Consider the following 17,911-nt stretch of genomic DNA (forward strand, 5'->3'; position numbering starts at 1 on the left):
TCAGCCGTGGGGGCATTATAATGTGACGGTCAATCCCACTATTCGTTGGTAAAAGAGTAGCCCAAGAGTTGGCGGTGGGTGGTGATGACTAGCTGCCTTCCCTCTAGTCTTACACTACTAAATTAGGGACGGCTAGCATAGATAGCCCTCGAGTAGCTTTGTGCGAAATTCCAAAAACAAAAAAACAATAAATACAAAAAATAATTCCAACACAGTCACTAGATTAAAATTAATCTATTGATATTTGTTAAAACATTTTCATAATTTTCAACTTGCAATTGAAACAGATTTAGGTAAAATTTGATTTCTTTGTAAGAAATGTTCAAAAACTCTAAGAAAGGATACAGGATACTATTTCTAAATGCAGTAAACTAAACTGCCATCTAGTAGAACAAGTTTTAACCACTCAGACGTAGGTTATGAACGGTGAAAGTTATGTTTGTTAAATCATAAACTTTGAACTAGTAACTCATGATATAAAATACTAAAACAATTATGTTGTGACCCAGGGTTAAACTTTGATACTTTCAGCTTTTATTATATTTTATGTTAGAAAATACTGGCTAAAAAGTGGAAAAATATTTTGAAAATTAGAAAGATATTGTCTAAGTGGATCTTTATTCACAGCGTAGCCACTTAACACATTGGATAAAAGGGGTACTTTTCCCTTCATTTCTTTGCTGTTAATGTGCAAGCACTATTATTAACAACCACTTTAAATTTATTTCGTTGTTTGTTTTTTTTTCCTACCTGCTTTCAAACAGTTAGGTGGTCATGGGCTTTGTGTGTCTGGGTATATTTATGTGTACAATTAAATGCAAGTTCATGAAAGAGAAGAAGTAAAAACAAAATTTCAGCCACAGTATAAACATCCAATACTAGGGCACAAATAATAAGAGGTGGGTCATCATGTAATGTGTCCTCATGTTTAGAGGTACTGATACTCAAATTGCACTGGGAGTACTCCATCTAACTTGATTTAAGATCTATGACTAAAAGGAAGTTGTGTTCCTTGTAATCCAAGTTATCAAGTGATGTTTCACTGTTATGTACATGCACTATATTTTGTAATAACCATTTGATTATTACAAAGTTAGGAAGATTTGTTGATTACAATATTAACAGGAGTAAATAGGCACTGTAATCCTTACATTCCAAGCTAGCAAGCTACAGGATACTCAGTAAAACCTACTTGATGACTACACATTTAGGATGGCTGGTGTTAGTAAATGTAGTTTCATGAACACCAACAATTTGTATAACTTAAAGTTATTACTAGGAGTTGAAAAACTTTTGATTCTTACTTTCTCAGCTGACCCTAGTGGCATAGCAATATGTCTACAGATTCACACCTCTAGAAACCAGTCTTCAATCCCGTAGCAGGCATCACAAAGGATAGTCCATTGTGTAGCTGTATGCTTATTTCCAAACAAACAAACTTTCTGAGCTAATGAGAAATTTCGTTTGATATGTTTATTTAGCAATTCTACAAAGATCACTCACTGCATGTAATTTACCAAGTAGTTGTGCAACTTATCCAGTACACTTAAGTGTACATATAATTGATCCATACGCAGTGAGGAAACTAATTTTTTCACCACAGAATATAAGCTAAGTTCTTATAAACCTAAGGGGGAAAAGTTCTTGTTTTACTGGATTTTGACTGTATTTATTTTTATGTGATGACATTTGAAGTGATTGAATCGATCACTAAATGGCAATATAGTATCATGATAGTTTGGCTACCAGTGATTATGGTCATCTAGGATAGTAAATGCATTTTACTGCAGAATATTGTATTTAAACTGTGTTAATCTCAGTGTGTACCAAAATATACTGTAGTAAAGATACAATATTAATCATGGCTTAAAGAATTTTAGTTGGAAAGTTTCTGTTTGACTGAATGCTGCTTATATGTTTTAATAATATGATGGAATATGTCACGTTTGATAGCTAATATGAAGCAGCATGTTACAACATAGCTAGAATAGGTAATCCATGTTGGTTATCATGATAATGGCATGCAAGCTGGAGAAAACTCTAATTTTTTTATATATTTAACATTGAAATATATTTATGTGGCAGCATATCTGCATGAACATATATCTGTATATGTGGTATTGTATATGTAAATAGTTGTTTATGAGTACTGTATAACATGAATGTATTAATTACACATGGAAAAAAATCTCAAGAAATGTATGAATGAGAATAAAGGATTTGCTCTGAATGTTAAAACTCTTGGGCTACTTTTAACCAATGAAAAATGGGATTGGCTGTAACTTCATAACACTTGCACAACTGAGAAGACAAGCATATCCAATGAATAAATTCAAACTAATAACCAGCAAATTGGTAGTTGAGTGCTCTAACTAATGTTAGAAAGTGTAATGTATTTTCAGAGGTAATAGTGAAAGATACTTTTGATTGGATTGATTCAAATATTAATGAGCACATGAAATTATATGTAAAATAAAAAAAATCTACAAACAGTAACTTATGCATCGCAACAAAAGTAAACTTGGTGCATCAAGTGCTTTATTTGATTATAGTTGAAAATTTTAAGTCAAGACAATTGAAATATTTTATAAATTTACAGTTTTACTAGCAATTTTATTGATATTCTAACAGTATATGATGCAGTTGGAAGGCATGAAAATACACAATTTGAGTATACACATAGAGACAGAAAGTAATACCTGCACAGTACTGGTTTTTAGTAGCCTCTGAAATATACTAAACTTGTACATGAAACACGTCTAATTGGATTGGTATGACGGTGTTAATGGATTCCTATAGTCAAAGGTTAGAAGTTAGTGCTTGTATGGTGATGAATGTGCTTTAATTTTTTATGTAGGAGCCATGGCCTTTCCTAATAGACTTAGGCTTTGTTTGTATACTAACCAGATACAGAAGAATGGACTGTGGTTTCATGGTAACACTTGCGAATAGTTAATCCACCAAGCATCTATAAAATACTGAACATATAATTAGGTAAGCCAGTTTCCAACAACATCGCACTGCCTAACAACAACGTACCTGTTCAGCACAAACAACCACACCATGCACACTTTGTATTTCTGGCATACTAGATGTTTTCTACACCTTTGTTTGATTTTGAAGTTTGCCTAAAAGTTTTAAAATTGTTTCATGCGAGTAGTTTGGTTTAACCTACGTCTATGAGTGATGAAACAATCGAATTACTTTTGTAAAATGTACATTTATACATGGAAAGATTTATACATTTTTTCAAAAATGTCATATTATGTATAGTTAGCCTTGTTATGTACATTTTATGGCGTTTTTAAACATCTTAGATTTTTAAGTACTTTGACAACACGCAAAAGGTTGGAGATAAGGTATTTCTATATATTTGGGATATCACATCACACATTATTTTCCTAGGCGTGACAAGACTTCCAATAGATATTGCACAAAAAACTTGCTTCTTCTTCTTCTGGAGGCCTGGCATGGCCAGGTGGTTCAGGCACTCGACTCATAATCCTAGGTTTCTGGTTCGAATCCCTATCACACCAAACATGCATGTTTTTTCAACCGTGGGAGTGCTATAATGCGATGGTCAATCCCAATAGTCCTTGGTAAAAGAGTAAACCAAGAGTTGACGGTAAGTGGTAATGAATAGCTGCTTTCCCTCTAGTCTTACACTGCTAAATTATGGACGGCTAGCACAGATAGCCCTCGAGTAGTTTTGTGCGAAATTCACATAGAAACAAACGAACATATGGCTAATTTTGTAATCATGTGTATAAGAGTATTCGAAATTTTAATCAGTCATATAAATCGTAAAAAGATTTTAAATGTTTCATTACGTGAAAAAATATAAGATCGATTTAAATAAACAAAAATAATAAATGTTCAACTGTACGTGATGGACGTCGAAGAAGATTTCTTTGACGACCGCCCTTGAAAAGACGTTTTTGCATAGGTATCGATAGAAAAATGTACGCGAGGGTGAAAAGGAAGCGAAAAGAGTCGAAAGTGCCTCCGTTGAAGAGAGGTAGAAAAAACAAATTCTAATCGATAATCTTTTCTTGAAAACTATAATCATTCCAATGGAAATTTCAAGTGGAAATTGTGGTTTTATTTAGATGTTGGCGCATGATGCTGTATATATGTAAGTTTATAGAAGAAGTCTTGGGATGGTGGAAAATACTAGTGATCGAGAGACTTTCGAAGCATATAGAAAGTATTGTGGAACGTAAACACTAGAATCAGTTTATAATTAGGTGAGCTGGTAGAGTGCTAGTCATTAACCGAAGCCTCTCTTTGATTTTATACGATCGACATTCCGAGAAACTTCACAAATGACTTTATCTGTAGGTTATTTGTAAAGGCATTGATGTGTAATTTCGTCGAAGTTTAAAGTGAAACGAAGCACTACTAGGTAATATAGTAAGGCAATTGAAATGACATGGTCGAGTCGATATAAAGAGGTATTTTTACGTTTATGTGATTTATATTTCTTCCTGTTTCCTCCGAGTAATCTGAATAACCTAGTGATTAAAAACAACGCTTGACACGTTGTTATCGGTCCTCGGTAGTATAGTGGTAAGTATCCCCGCCTGTCACGCGGGAGACCGGGGTTCGATTCCCCGCCGGGGAGTACGTGCATTTTCTTATACCCTTCATTTTAGAAGAAAATCGATTGAAACATATGTTTCTTGAAATTAAGTTCTTCGATGTTCACTGATAACATCGCCTATTCGTGTCAAGAAATGGTTATCGAACACTGCTGTTTTTGTTAAAGTATTTTATGTTATGAGTAAAAGTATTTAGAGTTCACTGTTGTTTTTTTTTAATGAGAAAGAATGTATTTCACTCGTTCAATGTCCCATACGATATTGGTGTCCCTAACGTTCTGCAACACTCTTTATCTGTGAAGTACGTAATAAGATTGATGAGCGTACATGTCATTCGTGCATTCTTTCTTGTCTTCCTCTGTGGAAAGCTTTTGTAGAATTTACGAAAACAAACGTTTCACTACTGTCGCATTGCCTAATAGGAATCGATGGTTTGGGGAATTTATAAAATTAAGTGTTTTTTTTTCTCGTTTAATGTGTTCCTAAATGTTATAAAGTAGTTGTTGAGGTCTATACTATGTAAAAACTACACTGACAAACACCACACCAACATTATTTATAAAATACAATTTGATAACTGCCACGACTTCTGTATTGGAGAAACAAGTAGAAAAATGGAAACCAGATTCAAAGAACATAAAAGTCACCTTCACACGTTTTCGAACACTGCAAGTCCAATAAACACAACATAACCATAGAAAACACTCAAATACTAAATAGAGAAACAAACATAAACAAACGCAAAATTAAAGAAGCCTTACTTATACAACAACTTAAACCCGAAATAAACCAATATAAAGGAACGCCTTTATACCTATATTAATATAATAAAATAAATAATATTATATATTCAAACATCTAATACCGCCCTCTACATTTCGACACACAGTTACACAACCCCTTTCAAACATGTGGTCAGCTTCCGGTCAGTTACCTCTTTCTTTGTGAACCTGACGATGACCGAAGAAGGTCGAAACGTTGTTCGCTCTTCTATGTAAAATATTTTCCCGACCCAAACGAGCCGTTTTGCATATAAAGTTGTTACTGATGTTTTTAAAATACATTTAATATGGCTAATAGGGCCCGGCATGGCCAAGCGTGATAAGGCGTGCGACTCGTAATCTGAGAGTCGCGGGTTCGCTTTCCCTTCGCGTCAATCATGCTCGCTTTTCAGCCGTGAAGGCGTTATAATGTAACGGTCAATCCCACTATTCCTTCGTAAAAGAGTAGCCCAAGATTTCGCGGTGGGTGGTGATGACTAGCGGCCTTCCCTCTTGTCCTACAGTGCTAAATTATGGACGGCTAGCACAGATAGCCCTCGAGTAGTTTTGTGCGAAATTCACATAGAAACAAACGAACATATGGCTAATTTTGTAATCATGTGTATAAGAGTATTCGAAATTTTAATCAGTCATATAAATCGTAAAAAGATTTTAAATGTTTCATTACGTGAAAAATATAAGATCGATTTAAATAAACAAAATAATAAATGTTCAACTGTACGTGATGGACGTCTAAGAAGATTTTTTGACGACCGCCCTTGAAAAGACGTTTTGCATAGGTATCGATAGAAAAATGTACGCGAGGGTGAAAAGGAAGCGAAAAGGGTCGAATGTGCCTCCGTTGAAGAGAGCTAGAAAAACAAATTCTAATCGATAATCTTTTCTTGAAAACTATAATGATTCCAATGGAAATTTCAAGTGGAAATTGTGGTTTGATTTAGATGTTGGTCATAGAGCGCATGATGCTTATATATATGTAAGTTTGTATAAGAAGTCTTGGGATGGTGGAAAATACTAGTGATCGAGAGACTTTCGAAGCATATAGAAAGTATTGTGGAACGTAAACACTAGAATCAGTTTATAATTAGGTGAGCTGGTAGAGTGCTAGTCATTAACCGAAGCCTCTCTTTGATTTTATACGATCGACATTCCGAGAAACTTCACAAATGACTTTATCTGTAGGTTATTTGTAAAGGCATTGATGTGTAATTTCGTCGAAGTTTAAAGTGAAACGAAGCACTACTAGGTAATATAGTAAGGCAATTGAAATGACATGGTCGAGTCGATATAAAGAGGTATTTTTACGTTTATGTGATTTATACTTCTTCCTGTTTCCTCCGAGTAATCTGAATAACCTAGTGATTAAAAACAACGCTTGACACGTTGTTATCGGTCCTCGGTAGTATAGTGGTAAGTATCCCCGCCTGTCACGCGGGAGACCGGGGTTCGATTCCCCGCCGGGGAGTACGTGCATTTTCTTATACCCTTCATTTTAGAAGAACATCGATTGAAACATATGTTTCTTGAAATTAAGTTCTTCGATGTTCACTGATAACATCGTCTATTCGTGTCAAGAAATGGTTATCGAACACTGCTGTTTTTGTTAAAGTATTTTATGTTATGAGTAAAAGTATTTAGAGTTCACTGTTCTTTTTTTTTAATGAGAAAGAATGTATTTCACTCGTTCAATGTCCCATACGATATTGGTGTCCCTAACGTTCTGCAACACTCTTTATCTGTGAAGTACGTAATAAGATTGATGAGCGTACATGTCATTCGTGCATTCTTTCTTGTCTTCCTCTGTGGAAAGCTTTTGTAGAATTTACGAAAACAAACGTTTCACTACTGTCGCATTGCCTAATAGGAATCGATGGTTTGGGGAATTTATAAAATTAAGTGTTTTTTTTTCTCGTTTAATGTGTTCCTAAATGTTATAAAGTAGTTGTTGAGGTCTATACTATGTAAAAACTACACTGACAAACACCACACCAACATTATTTATAAAATACAATTTGATAACTGCCACGACTTCTGTATTGGAGAAACAAGTAGAAAAATGGAAACCAGATTCAAAGAACATGAAAAGTCACCTTCACACGTTTTCGAACACTGCAAGTCCAATAAACACAACATAACCATAGAAAACACTCAAATACTAAATAGAGAAACAAACATAAACAAACGCAAAATTAAAGAAGCGTTACTTATACAACAACTTAAACCCGAAATAAACCAATATAAAGGAACGCCTTTATACCTATATTAATATAATAAAATAAATAATATTATATATTCAAACATCTAATACCGCCCTCTACATTTCGACACACAGTTACACAACCCCTTTCAAACATGTGGTCAGCTTCCGGTCAGTTACCTCTTTCTTTGTGAACCTGACGATGACCGAAGAAGGTCGAAACGTTGTTCGCTCTTCTATGTAAAATATTTTCCCGACCCAAACGAGCCGTTTTTGCATATAAAGTTGTTACTGATGTTTTTTAAAATACATTTAATATGGCTAATAGGGCCCGGCATGGCCAAGCGTGATAAGGCGTGCGACTCGTAATCTGAGAGTCGCGGGTTCGCTTTCCCTTCGCGTCAATCATGCTCGCTTTTTCAGCCGTGAAGGCGTTATAATGTAACGGTCAATCCCACTATTCCTTCGTAAAAGAGTAGCCCAAGATTTCGCGGTGGGTGGTGATGACTAGCGGCCTTCCCTCTTGTCCTACAGTGCTAAATTATGGACGGCTAGCACAGATAGCCCTCGAGTAGTTTTGTGCGAAATTCACATAGAAACAAACGAACATATGGCTAATTTTGTAATCATGTGTATAAGAGTATTCGAAATTTTAATCAGTCATATAAATCGTAAAAAGATTTTAAATGTTTCATTACGTGAAAAAATATAAGATCGATTTAAATAAACAAAAATAATAAATGTTCAACTGTACGTGATGGACGTCTAAGAAGATTTTTTTGACGACCGCCCTTGAAAAGACGTTTTTGCATAGGTATCGATAGAAAAATGTACGCGAGGGTGAAAAGGAAGCGAAAAGGGTCGAATGTGCCTCCGTTGAAGAGAGCTAGAAAAACAAATTCTAATCGATAATCTTTTCTTGAAAACTATAATGATTCCAATGGAAATTTCAAGTGGAAATTGTGGTTTGATTTAGATGTTGGTCATAGAGCGCATGATGCTTATATATATGTAAGTTTGTATAAGAAGTCTTGGGATGGTGGAAAATACTAGTGATCGAGAGACTTTCGAAGCATATAGAAAGTATTGTGGAACGTAAACACTAGAATCAGTTTATAATTAGGTGAGCTGGTAGAGTGCTAGTCATTAACCGAAGCCTCTCTTTGATTTTATACGATCGACATTCCGAGAAACTTCACAAATGACTTTATCTGTAGGTTATTTGTAAAGGCATTGATGTGTAATTTCGTCGAAGTTTAAAGTGAAACGAAGCACTACTAGGTAATATAGTAAGGCAATTGAAATGACATGGTCGAGTCGATATAAAGAGGTATTTTTACGTTTATGTGATTTATACTTCTTCCTGTTTCCTCCGAGTAATCTGAATAACCTAGTGATTAAAACAACGCTTGACACGTTGTTATCGGTCCTCGGTAGTATAGTGGTGAGTATCCCCGCCTGTCACGCGGGAGACCGGGGTTCGATTCCCCGCCGGGGAGTACGTGCATTTTCTTATACCCTTCATTTTAGAAGAAAATCGATTGAAACATATGTTTCTTGAAATTAAGTTCTTCGATGTTCACTGATAACATCGTCTATTCGTGTCAAGAAATGGTTATCGAACACTGCTGTTTTGTTAAAGTATTTTATGTTATGAGTAAAAGTATTTAGAGTTCACTGTTTTTTTTTTAATGAGAAAGAATGTATTTCACTCGTTCAATGTCCCATACGATATTGGTGTCCCTAACGTTCTGCAACACTCTTTATCTGTGAAGTACGTAATAAGATTGATGAGCGTACATGTCATTCGTGCATTCTTTCTTGTCTTCCTCTGTGGAAAGCTTTTGTAGAATTTACGAAAACAAACGTTTCACTACTGTCGCATTGCCTAATAGGAATCGATGGTTTGGGGAATTTATAAAATTAAGTGTTTTTTTTTCTCGTTTAATGTGTTCCTAAATGTTATAAAGTAGTTGTTGAGGTCTATACTATGTAAAAACTACACTGACAAACACCACACCAACATTATTTATAAAATACAATTTGATAACTGCCACGACTTCTGTATTGGAGAAACAAGTAGAAAAATGGAAACCAGATTCAAAGAACATGAAAAGTCACCTTCACACGTTTTCGAACATGTGAAATGGTGGAAAATACTAGTGATCGAGAGACTTTCGAAGCATATAGAAAGTATTGTGGAACGTAAACACTAGAATCAGTTTATAATTAGGTGAGCTGGTAGAGTGCTAGTCATTAACCGAAGCCTCTCTTTGATTTTATACGATCGACATTTCGAGAAACTTCACAAATCACTTTATCTGTAGGTTATTTGTAAAGGCATTGATGTGTAATTTCGTCGAAGTTTAAAGTGAAACGAAGCACTACTAGGTAATATAGTAAGGCAATTGAAATGACATGGTCGAGTCGATATAAAGAGGTATATTTACGTTTATGTGATTTATACTTCTTCCTGTTTCCCTCCGAGTAATCTGAATAACCTAGTGATTAAAAACAACGCTTGACAGTAGGTATTCGGTCCTCGGTAGTATAGTGGTGGGTATCCCAGCCTATCACGCGGGAGACCGGGGTTCGATTCCCCGCCCGGGAGTACGTGTATATTTTGGAAAGCGCCGGTTCTCGTCAACGAGTACAGACGTGTTTTTCGAGCTCCTCATTGCCTTAGTGTAAATTTAACAGCTAAGCCTAGTGAGCGTGTAGTTCTGTTTTTTTTTGCTAGATTTTTATTTTTCCAAGTTGTTTGACGATGTCTTCATCAACCAAGAAGGTCATGGAAGTTATGCGTCGTACAGTTTTTGTGGAAACGACAACTTCAAGCCATGGGGACGTTATCCATTCTGTTATTTCTACGTTTGGTGCTGCTTCGGTCACTGCCGTAGTTCCTCGCCCGGGTGGATATGAGGTAACTTTTGTTCTTCCCGACGATGTGGACCTGGCTATAGATGCTGGTCTAACTGTAAATGGTGTGCACTGTTCGGCTAATGGTGTCACTAAACGTACTATTACTGTGTCATTTATGGACGTACCCGAATATATCGACGACGATATTATTCTAAATAAACTTAAAGATTATGATTGTGAGGTGAAAAGCCCTATTGTGTGGAAGAGGGACCAGGGCATATACTTAGGTATACGCCATGTTCGTGTGTGTTTTAGTGAGAAGTGTATCTCTTTGCCGTACGTAGTAAAAGTTTTTGATCCTTTGGGCAAGGCGGTATTGGTAAAAGTGAAGCATGATCGCCAGTCAAAAGTATGTAATTTATGTTTGGGGCGGATCATCTATATCGCGATTGCCCCAATTTATATGCCGACATTGTCATATGCAGGGACACGTCCGTCAACGTTGTCCCAAGCTTGTTGTTCCTCGAACTTCCTCTAGTGACGACGCTGAAGTGGCCACGCCTACTACTTCTTGTGACGCCGCTAAAGTAGACACGGCTGCTCCCTCTCGTGCAGTGCCTCATGATGTTGACACCATTTCTGTTTGTCCACGCGTTGATTCGGAGGTTCCCCTTTCAAAGAAGGCTGCAGCTACCCATCGGGTGGTGGACGATGTTTCTGCCCGACGATCGACGGTTTCTGGTGGGGCCAGGGAACGGGCAAGTAGTCACCCCTGCTGCAAGTCGCAATTTTGATCGTCACTTCCCGCCACTTCCGGTTAGTGGTGTGAGTACCGCCGGCGATGTGGAGGTGCCTCTTCCTCGTCGTTGGAGGTATGCTAGTGTGGTGGCAATGTCTCCTGGTGACACTTCTAAGAAGGGCAGTGGACGAAAACGGGTGTCGGACGTGCCAATACTACGGATATCTCGGGCGAAGGCGAAGGCGGTGTCGCAGCCTTAAATGTGTTTTTTGTGACAGTTTGTTTGTTTCAGTTCGTGTAAGACTGTCATTTATTGTTATTTGAACTTTGTGCATATTTGCTTAGATCTTTACATTTATTCTTGTTATTTTTTGTGTTTGTGACAGTTTCCTTTCAATTCTTGTACCTTTACTTTCTCTTTAGCATGGTACATTTACTAAGGGTGGGAGTTTTGAATTGTAATGGGTTGCGTAATATTAGTAAGCTGTCTTATTATCTGGATTACTTTGTTACTAATTTTGATGTTGTTTGTTTACAGGAAACGTTTTTACTGATGATTTTCCTGATGTCGTTCTGAAATTTTGGCCAGGTGTAGCTTTTTTTAATAATTCTACTTCTGGCCGACAAGGGGTTGCCATCTTGGTACAGCAGTTTTGTGTGATAATGTTACATTCGTTTCTTCTGATGGGGTGGGTAGGGTTCTGACAGTCAAATTCAATTTCGAGTCTTTGTCTTATCTGTTATCATCTGTGTACGCTCCTCGCGATATCTCCGAGCGACGGAATTTTTCCAAAACTTGGAGTATTGTTTGGATGGTTGCACAGGATTGCTTGTTGTGGGAGATTTTAATTGTGTGGTGGATGTGGCACGCGATCGATTTCCGGTCCGTTTCTACCGAGACGCCAGCCGTTCGGCTTTTGTCCAGTTTCTTAATAGGTTTGATTTGCTTGATGCGCATTCACTCATATCGCCGACTACACCTGGTTTCACATGGAAGCGTTTTGTTAATGGTGAGATGATGTCGTCACGTATTGACAGGGTTTTGCTTTCTTCTACCTTGCAGGGGACTGTCCAACGTTTCCGTACGTTGTGGTTTCCTGCTACAGATCACGCTTTATTGGGCTTCGACCTTACTCTGCGACCAATTGTCAGAGGTCCTAATTTCTGGCACTTCAATAACCAGTTATTGAGGGATGCCGAATATGTGAAAGCCATTAAGCTGTTGATCGCCAGAAGTCGTAGTTGGTCAGTTTATGGGACTGATAAAATTAAATGGTATGAACAATTGAAATGCGCGTTCCGTATACTTACCGAGCGTTATTCGATTCTTCGTGCGCGGGCATCCCGTTCTCGCAAATGTCAGCTTGAGTCGTCCATCAATCGTGAGCTTCGAAAACTGACCCGTTTCCTGGTATATCTAAGGTCAAATTGTATGAACTTGAAGATGCATTGGAGACTTTGGATCACGATACCATAGAGGGGGCGAGGATTCGATCTCATATTCGTTGGTTTGAGGAGGGTGAGAGATCTACATCTTACTTTCTTCGTATGGAAAAGGTCCGTCAAAGCAGAATTGAGTTTAGATCCATGCTCACTGATAGGGTGTGGAGGTGTCCGGTGTGGAAGATATCGCTGCTGTTTTACATCAGTATTATTCCGCACTGTACTCTAAGGATATCGTTCTGCAGGCAGACATAGATTTAGTTCTCTCATTTGTTGATCGAACTCTTTCCAGTGAACAAGCTAATATTTGTGATGCTCCATTCACGGTTCCGGAAGTTATCGCTGCTTTAGACAGTTTACCGCTGGGCAAATCTCCTGGTTTGGATGGTTTTACCTCCGAATTTTTCAAATATTTTCTACCTCTTTTTGTTGACGACTTTTTATCTGTCTTGTCTCAACTGTTTCACTCTCCACAGTTGCTCCGTACAATGTGTTCTGGGGTAATTGTTCCTATCCCGAAAGGGGATCGACGGTTGGCGGCTAACAGCCGGCCTTTGACATTGCTTTGTACTGACTATAAGCTTTTGGCCAAAGTGCTGGCTCGTCGCCTTTCGTCTGTGATCTCCAGTTTAGTTTCAGATGACCAATCCGGGTGTATACCTGGACGGGACGTTGCTGATACTCCATTAACACTCGTTTTGCTATTGCAATCTTTAGCACGTACCGGCCAGGGTGGAATTTTTGAAGCTCGATCAGATGCAAGCTTTTGATCGGGTGGCCTATGACTATCTATTTCAACTTCTTCTGCGTATGGGTTTTGGTTCTACTTTTGTTCATTGGGTTCGTCTTTGCTATACTTCTATTTCTAGTTGTGTAAAGTTTAATGGATTTCTCACTAATGATTTTGCTATTACTCGGGGTATTCGTCAAGGATGCCCCATGTCTGCTCTACTTTACGTTCTCAGTGTCGAACCGTTACGAAATATGTTAGTCCATAATGTACATATTACTGGTATTGGTGGTGATGTGCTACTCACCACGCCTTCACTTACTTATCAGCATGCTGATGATACCACCTTAACCTTACGAGACGCCGAATCTTTGCCGCATGTGTTGGATGTCTGCCAAACTTTTGGCAAAGCTACTGGTGGAAGATCAACTGGACCAAGAGTCAGGGTTTGTGGGTTGGGTGTTTGGCCTCTTCTGCAGACTTCGTCCTTGGTGAGTTGAGAATTTCCCAGGATCCTATTCGGATTTTGGGAATAATTTTCCACTCTAATTTCGATGTCATGCTGCAAGATACGTGGCAGGGTGTATTGCGCAGGGTATCTCGTGTCTTGGTGTCGTGGCGATTTCGTTCTTTGTCGCTAAAGGGTAAATCTCTTGTGGTGAACTCCTTGGTGGCATCGGTGTTATGGTACCCGTTGAATATACTCCGTTGCCAAGACAGTTTGAGGCTAGATTTCGCAAATGTATACTGGATTTTATTTGGCGGGGAGGTATACATAAAGTGGCATACGGTATTCTGATTCGGAGTTATGATTGTGGAGGTATCAACTTGGTTGATGTTAACACTCGTAAACTCGCATTCCGTTTGAAGTTGTTGCAGCGTTGTTTGGATGCTTCTTGTCCTTCCACCTTGCGACAACTTCTTTCTGGATTTTTTTTCTTGTTATGGTAATCTCTCTTTAAGCTTTCGGATTCTTCAATGCCGTATTTTGCCACGTTTTGTGAAATCGTTACCTTTCTATATTCAGGAAATGTTTCATGCCTGGAAGGTTCTTCTTGGGGATAAAGGATTGTCCCAGCTCCTCTTTCCCCAAATTTTTGATGAACCTTTGTTTTCAATCCGGCTATTGTTGATGTTCGCCACCGAACATTTCATTTTCCTGAATTTATTAACGCAGGTTTGGTTCAGGTCCGCCATTTAATGTACGAGGTGCTCCCTGCTTTTCTTCCGGTGGGGGCAGTGATTGAAATGTGTACGGACGCTGACCCGTTATTAATGCCCGCACAATTTTTCACATTTTCATATGCTCAAGGAGGCGTTGCCTGTGGAGTGGTTGCCGATTTTGTCTACCCAGCCGGCTCCTCTTCCGTCGTCCACATGTGTTGTGGATTTATATTTTCTGGACCACTCCGATAATCGAGTTCATTTTCAAGGTTTATCTCTGCGGCAACTGGTGGGATATATACAGTTTTCACTCGCTAATAACTTCCCTGCTCCATTCTACTGGGGATATTGTTCCTCCTGGAGACTGGAAACGCATTCGTAAAAAACGCTTATTCTTCTTTTGTTGGTTTTTTTTGTTTGTGATGTGGATTATTTACTCTGGTTGCGGGCGATTACCACAAATGTCAAGCTGATACATATGGACAGACATCCCACAGGGTTGTGCACTTTCTGTTCCCAGGCGCCAGAAACCATAGACCATCTGTTTTTCCAATGTCCTTTTGTACAGCCCTTGTGGTCATATGTATATAAATTATTGGCATTTTATTTTGGATGTCCCATATCAAACTGGGTATGGAGGAGATGCCTCTTAGTGGGATCTCATCCTTCGTTACCCAGGAGATGCTGGAACATATTCCGTTTAATTACAAGTTTGGCACGTCAGGTTATATGTTCTGCTCGTTCAGTTTCTTTGGCACGAAATCGCATCATTCATTTAATTTCCATGTTTAAAGTGCGTGTACGGAGACATATATATCTTCATTATCATAGATCTTTGTTACATAACTCATTAAATGTTTTTTATTCTGTGTATTCTTATGTTGGTAGCTTGGTAACCCAAGGTGCCCAAGGTTATTTCTTGTGTACGTTGTTAAGATAAGTTGTTATTTCATTATATTTTTTGTTACCAATGCAAGATCCATTGATTTCTTGTTTGTTAATGTTCATTATAATGTTTGTTGGATTACCTGCTGTTCCAATTACCTCTTTTATTTCTTTTTCCTTAATTTTATTAACTTTGTGGTAATGTTCAGCATGGTAATCTATAGAGCTATTGTTACATGCTAATTCATTAACTAGTGTTTTATTTGTTGTATTTCTGTGTATACCCCCTCGTTGAGGTGGGATAAATAAAGAGAAAAAAAAAATCCCCGCCTGTCACGCGGGAGACCGGGGTTCGATTCCCCGCCGGGGAGTACGTGAATTTTCTTATACCCTTCATTTTAGAAGAAAATCGATTGAAACATATGTTTCTTGAAATTAAGTTCGTCTATTCGTGTCAAGAAATGGTTAACGAACACTGCTGTTTTTGTTAAAATATTTTATGCTATGAGTAAAAGTATTTAGAGTTCACTGTTCTTTTTTTTTAGTGAGAAAGAATGTATTTCACTCGTTCAATGTCCCATACGATATTGGTGTCCCTAACGTTCAGCAACACTCTTTATCTGTGAAGTACGTAATAAGATTGATGAGCGTACATGTCATTCGTGCATTCTTTCTTGTCTTCCTCTGTGGAAAGCTTTTGTAGAATTTACGAAAACAAACGTTTCACTACTGTCGCATTGCCTAATAGCAATCGATGGTTTGGGGAATTTATAAAATTAAGTGTGTGTTTTTTTCTCGTTTAATGTGTTCCTAAATGTTATAAAGTAGTTGTTGAGGTCTATACTATGTAAAAACTACACTGACAAACACCACACCAACATTATTTATAAAATACAATTTGATAACTGCCACGACTTCTGTATTGGAGAAACAAGTAGAAAAATGGAAACCAGATTCAAAGAACATGAAAAGTCACCTTCACACGTTTTCGAACACTGCAAGTCCAATAAACACAACATAACCATAGAAAACACTCAAATACTAAATAGAGAAACAAACATAAACAAACGCAAAATTAAAGAAGCCTTACTTATACAACAACTTAAACCCGAAATAAACCAATATAAAGGAACGCCTTTATACCTATATTAATATAATAAAATAAATAATATAATATATTCAAACATCTAATACCGCCCTCTACATTTCGACACACAGTTACACAACCCCTTTCAAACATGTGGTCAGCTTCCGGTCAGTTACCTCTTTCTTTGTGAACCTGACGATGACCGAAGAAGGTCGAAACGTTGTTCGCTCTTCTATGTAAAATATTTTCCCGACCCAAACGAGCCGTTTTTGCATATAAAGTTGTTACTGATGTTTTTAATAATACCTTTAATATGGCTAATAGGGCCCGGCATGGCCAAGCGTGATAAGGCGTGCGACTCGTAATCTGAGAGTCGCGGGTTCGCATTCCCTTCGCGTCAATCATGCTCGCTTTTCAGCCGTGAAGGCGTTATAATGTAACGGTCAATCCCACTATTCCTTCTTAAAAGAGTAGCCCAAGATTTCGCGGTGGGTGGTGATGACTAGCGGCCTTCCCTCTTGTCCCACAGTGCTAAATTATGGACGGCTAGCACAGATAGCCCTCGAGTAGTTTTGTGCGAAATTCACATAGATACAAACGAACATATGGCTAATTTTGTAATCATGTGTATAAGAGTATTCGAAATTTTAATCAGTCATATAAATCGTAAAAAGATTTTAAATGTTTCATTACGTGAAAAAATATAAGATCGATTTAAATAAACAAAAATAATAAATGTTCAACTGTACGTGATGGACGTCGAAGAAGATTTCTTTGACGACCGCCCTTAAAAGACGTTTTGCATAGGTATCGATAGAAAAATGTACGCGAGAATGAAAAGGAAGCGAAAAGGGTCGAATGTGCCTCCGTTGAAGAGAGCTAGAAAAACAAATTCTAATCGATAATCTTTTCTTGAAAACTATAATGATTCCAATGGAAATTTCAAGTGGAAATTGTGGTTTGATTTAGATGTTGGTCATAGAGCGCATGATGCTTATATATATGTAAGTTTGTATAAGAAGTCTTGGGATGGTGGAAAATACTAGTGATCGAGAGACTTTCGAAGCATATAGAAAGTATTGTGGAACGTAAACACTAGAATCAGTTTATAATTAGGTGAGCTGGTAGAGTGCTAGTCATTAACCGAAGCCTCTCTTTGATTTTATACGATCGACATTCCGAGAAACTTCACAAATCACTTTATCTGTAGGTTATTTGTAAAGGCATTGATGTGTAATTTCGTCGAAGTTTAAAGTGAAACGAAGCACTACTAGGTAATATAGTAAGGCAATTGAAATGACATGGTCGAGTCGATATAAAGAGGTATTTTTACGTTTATGTGATTTATACTTCTTCCTGTTTCCTCCGAGTAATCTGAATAACCTAGTGATTAAAAACAACGCTTGACACGTTGTTATCGG

At 37.7% G+C, this 17,911-nt stretch overlaps 3 non-coding genes across 3 annotated transcripts; all 3 read left to right on the forward strand.

Moving 5' to 3' along the window:
• Positions 1 to 4,552: 4,552 nt before the first annotated feature.
• On the forward strand, positions 4,553 to 4,624 carry TRNAD-GUC (transfer RNA aspartic acid (anticodon GUC)). Its single transcript has one exon. It is a non-coding gene; the product is annotated as a tRNA-Asp (tRNA).
• Positions 4,625 to 6,776: 2,152 nt separating this feature from the next.
• On the forward strand, positions 6,777 to 6,848 carry TRNAD-GUC (transfer RNA aspartic acid (anticodon GUC)). The gene has a single exon. It is a non-coding gene; the product is annotated as a tRNA-Asp (tRNA).
• A 2,159-nt stretch (positions 6,849 to 9,007) lies between these two features.
• On the forward strand, positions 9,008 to 9,079 carry TRNAD-GUC (transfer RNA aspartic acid (anticodon GUC)). The gene has a single exon. It is a non-coding gene; the product is annotated as a tRNA-Asp (tRNA).
• Positions 9,080 to 17,911: the final 8,832 nt, after the last annotated feature.

This window comes from Tachypleus tridentatus, chromosome 9 (assembly GCF_004210375.1).
Source record: "Tachypleus tridentatus isolate NWPU-2018 chromosome 9, ASM421037v1, whole genome shotgun sequence".
Taxonomy (NCBI): Eukaryota; Metazoa; Arthropoda; class Merostomata; order Xiphosura; family Limulidae; genus Tachypleus; species Tachypleus tridentatus.